This window comes from Alexandromys fortis, unplaced genomic scaffold, assembly GCF_014885135.2.
Source record: "Alexandromys fortis isolate MF-2015 unplaced genomic scaffold, M_Fortis_MF-2015_v1.1 scaffold_8_9099976_23576923, whole genome shotgun sequence".
Classification (NCBI taxonomy): Eukaryota; Metazoa; Chordata; class Mammalia; order Rodentia; family Cricetidae; genus Alexandromys; species Alexandromys fortis.
In genome coordinates, this window is record NW_026067899.1 from 12987216 (window position 1) to 12991108 (window position 3893).

Genomic DNA, 3893 nt, shown 5'->3' on the forward strand with positions numbered 1-3893 from the left:
TGTTTCCCTGATTTCCTTCTCAGATTATTTATTCCCAGTGTTTTCATGAGTGGAATTAAGTCCACTAGCTTGGAGTTTTCCTTCTGTAGGACAACATTTGTAGATAGATATTGTTTCAATTTGACTTTATCACATCATACATGTTTTCTCCATGTATGATGATTGAAAGTTTTGTTAGGTATAGTAGTCTGGGTTGGCATCCATAGTCTCGTAGAGTCTTCAAGACATCTGTCCAGGCCTTTCTGGATTTTTAGAATCTCCACTGAGAAGTCAGGTGTAGTCATAATAGATTTGCCTTTATATATTACTAAACTTTTTCTCCTTGCAGTTTTTAATAGTCTTTCTTTGTTCTGTATATTTAGCACTTTGATTATTATGTAGCGAGGGTACTTTCTTTTCTGGTCCCATCTATTAGGTGTTCTGTATGCTTCTTGTACCTCTATAGGTGATGCCTTTCTTTAGGTTAGGAAAATTTTATTCTCTGATAATGTCCTAGATTTCCTGGATGTTCTGTGTCAGGAGTCTTTTAAATTTAGCAATTTTTTTGGCAGATGTATCTATTTTTTTCTATTGTATCTTCAATTCCTGAGATTCTCTCTTCCATCTCTTCAAATTTGCTTGTGAAGCTTGCCTCTGTAGTTCCTGCTCAAGTTCCTAATTTTTTCATTTCCAGAATTCTCTCAGTTTGTGTTTTCTTTATTGCTTCTATTCCTTTTTTCCTCCATTCATACTGTGCTCCCTCCCTCTCACTCCCTCAAAGGGAGAGCAGAACGATCATCAATGGCAAGAGGCATCTTCAGAGAAGCAGCAACTAAAGCCGCTTCACACTCAGGAGGAAACAGTGGGCCTCATCCTTGTCTTGGGTCTCAGGTCTCAGGTTTTGGGCCTTGGGCCTTGGGTCTTGGGTCTTGGGTCTCTGGTGTTCTACATAGTCAGAGAACGTTCTCTAGGAACAAACTGTAGAGATGTTCCCTGAAAGGTTAGTCTTTATTGCTTCTATTTCTATTCTCAGTTACTGGAGAGTTCTAACCCTTTCCTTCAACTGTTTGTATTTTTTATAGATTTCTTTAAAGGATTAGCTCATTTCCTCCAGTTGTTTGTGTTTTCCTGGATTTCTTTAAGGGATTTATTCATTTTATCGTTAATCTATCTCCCTCTATCTGCTTCATCTTTTCCTCCATTGATTCCTCTATCATCTTAATAAAGTTGGTTTTTTATGGTCTTTTCCTTATACTTCAGCTGTACTGGAATATTCAGAACCTGCTGTTTTAAGATACCTGGCCTCTAGTGGAGACATATGGCCCTGACTGTTGTTAGTTGTATTTTTATGCTGGTATTTCAGCATCTGGGGTTGGGTGATTAAAAATACTGATTTTTGGATTTATCTTCATACGGTGGTTGTTTTGTTCATTGTGTTTTTTCCCCTCTCTGGGTTTTCAGAGATCGTGATACTATTGTGTGTTACCTGAATTTCTGGCCTCTACAGTTGCTGTGTTTATAGGGAGCACCTGCTTGTATTAGAGGCTGGTGTACTGGGATGAGTTGGGGAAAGCTAGGTTGGAGAAGGTCTTTGCTATCCCTTGAATTGGGGTCAGAGAGGAAAGGGAAACAACAGCTACAGACCTAAAGATGAGACTGGGGGGACCGGTTCTCTGGAGTAAGAAAAGAGGTGTATCTTCCTACCTTCAACTTGTTACACAGGGAGAAGCTGCAGTTGGATTAGCAGGGGCTGCCTGATAGAGTTGTGGTCTGGGAAAAAGCAACCAGGGGTGGTAGGGAGGTTAGGAGGAAATGGTTTATTGGATCCACAGGAGATGTAGGTAGTGGTGACTGTAGACTGTAGCTGGTGTTCTGTCGCAGTGGTAGGGACGAGACTGGGGGCACAGAGAGAGAAGACAAGGCATGCCAGCAAACTAGCTGGTTTTCTCAAAGCACAGTTTCAGATCAAGAGACAATCAAATAAAAATTTAATGAGAAGACTGAACACTGTTATTCATTAGGATAACGTACAGTAAAAGCACCATAAGTTCCAGTTATTACTTGGTAAAGATTAAAATGACAGTCAGAAGCATTACCAGATTTTCTTGAATCTTAAAAACACAGCAATAAAAATATCAAAACCAAAAATTTGTTTTTAACTATGCTTTTATGAATAAAGACTTGGGAACCAGATGCTAGGGTGAAAACCTACTAGCCCAGAGAGGTAGAGAAAAAACCCAGCTTCTTCTGCTGCTGTCATCCCTAGAAAAAAGAGCTTTCTCCTAACCTTTTCAAACAAAAACTCCTCCTCCCTTGTACTTCCTGTGCCCCTCCTCTCTCCTCATGCTTCTGACTTCCCGTTACATTCTGTTTTTTCCCCCCAGCTACTGGTTGCTTGCTCTGCTTTTTGACCTCTGGTTAATTTTACTTAATCCTGTTTATAATAATCAAGCAGAAAGCTCTTGGATTAAAGGTGTGTGATAGGACTGAGCCACTCCACAGCTTGAAACAAGTTTTTCCAGGAAATAATGCAATCGTGGGGTTCACAGCATAATCAAATATCCTGCGTCAAAAACTTACAAACAGTGTCTGTTACACAGCTAGCAGGTAGCACACACTTCAAAATGCATGTGAATGGGAACAGAGTCTTATATCCATAAGCCCACATGTCATTGAATGTGTAGGAGAAAAAAAGACAGGTAGTTAGATTCTGAGGGATTTCAGGAAGGAGACTAAAAGAGGTGGCCATTATTCACTGAAAAGTACATTGTTAGCTAAGAATATCACTCTTTCTTGGCCAGTACTACTACTTATAACATTATTAGAATCTGGAAAAGAAATCTTTATGTATCTTTTTTGTATTCAGCCCTCCAAAAATCAAAATTCATGAGATAAGGATAACAAGGTTATTTATCTAATTGTTGAGAAAAAAATATGTAGGCCAGATTTTTGACAACACTTCTTTATCCTAGAAAAAATGTGTGTGTGCATGTGTGTGTATGTGTTATACATACAAATATGAAGCACACAAGATAAAAATATGTCACCCAAAGTTTTACATGTCAACAATTAAATAATCATAAAAGACATAGATTCTTATTAAAATGCCAGAACATATGGAATACTGTAATATTTCTCCTGTGGGTTATAATAGAAATAATCTTTAGGCAAACAGCTAGTAGAGATATTAGCATGTGAACACATGCTGAAAACGAAGTGTATAGCCATAGATACTGGACTAAAAAGGATTCAGGTGTAGAATGCACTGTTTTGGAGAATCTGAATGATGGCAGCATAGGGAGGGGTTAAACATGGAGTGTCTGCAGGCACTCCTGGCATAGTGTTCAGTACTGAGACTGAAGACCCAGTAAGATTATTGTTATTTAAATACAGCAAAGTGCCAATTATTATCTACACACCAATGGGCAGAACACTGAGTAATTATGGAACAGTAATTTCTGTTGCCTTTGAGCAAAGAATATTCAGAGGTACTATTGTGAGCTTAAGTAAAAAGAAAACCTCCTCGTAGGAAATATCAATATGAAATTATGGGTCATTATTTGTATTGGTAAATTTGCCAAACCCTTTTTTGATTTCTGCTGAAAATGTTAAAAACCACTGTCAAGTTACTGAGTGCCCAAGTTATGGTCAAGAGATATGTTTTTCCATTATTAGAAACCAGGACTTTTGAAGAATTGTCTGATTCTGGGGGTTGGCACAAGAAAAGGACAAGATGAACCTGGGACATTCTGACACACATTACAAAGAAATTTTGTAAATGATTCGAGAGATAACTGAAGAAGCTCTAACTAGCCAAAGAGAACATTTTAAGTTTTAGAAAGGCTAGGTGTTAAGGTGAATTGAAATCCACGGGGTGCAAAAAAAAAAAAAAACAAAAAAAAACATTAGTTCAT

At 38.0% G+C, this 3893-nt stretch overlaps 1 pseudogene; it reads right to left on the reverse strand.

Annotated features, from left to right (window-relative positions):
- Window positions 1-720: 720 nt before the first annotated feature.
- Window positions 721-988, reverse strand: LOC126489746 (uncharacterized; annotated as a pseudogene).
- Between the last annotated feature and the right edge of the window lie 2905 nt (window positions 989-3893).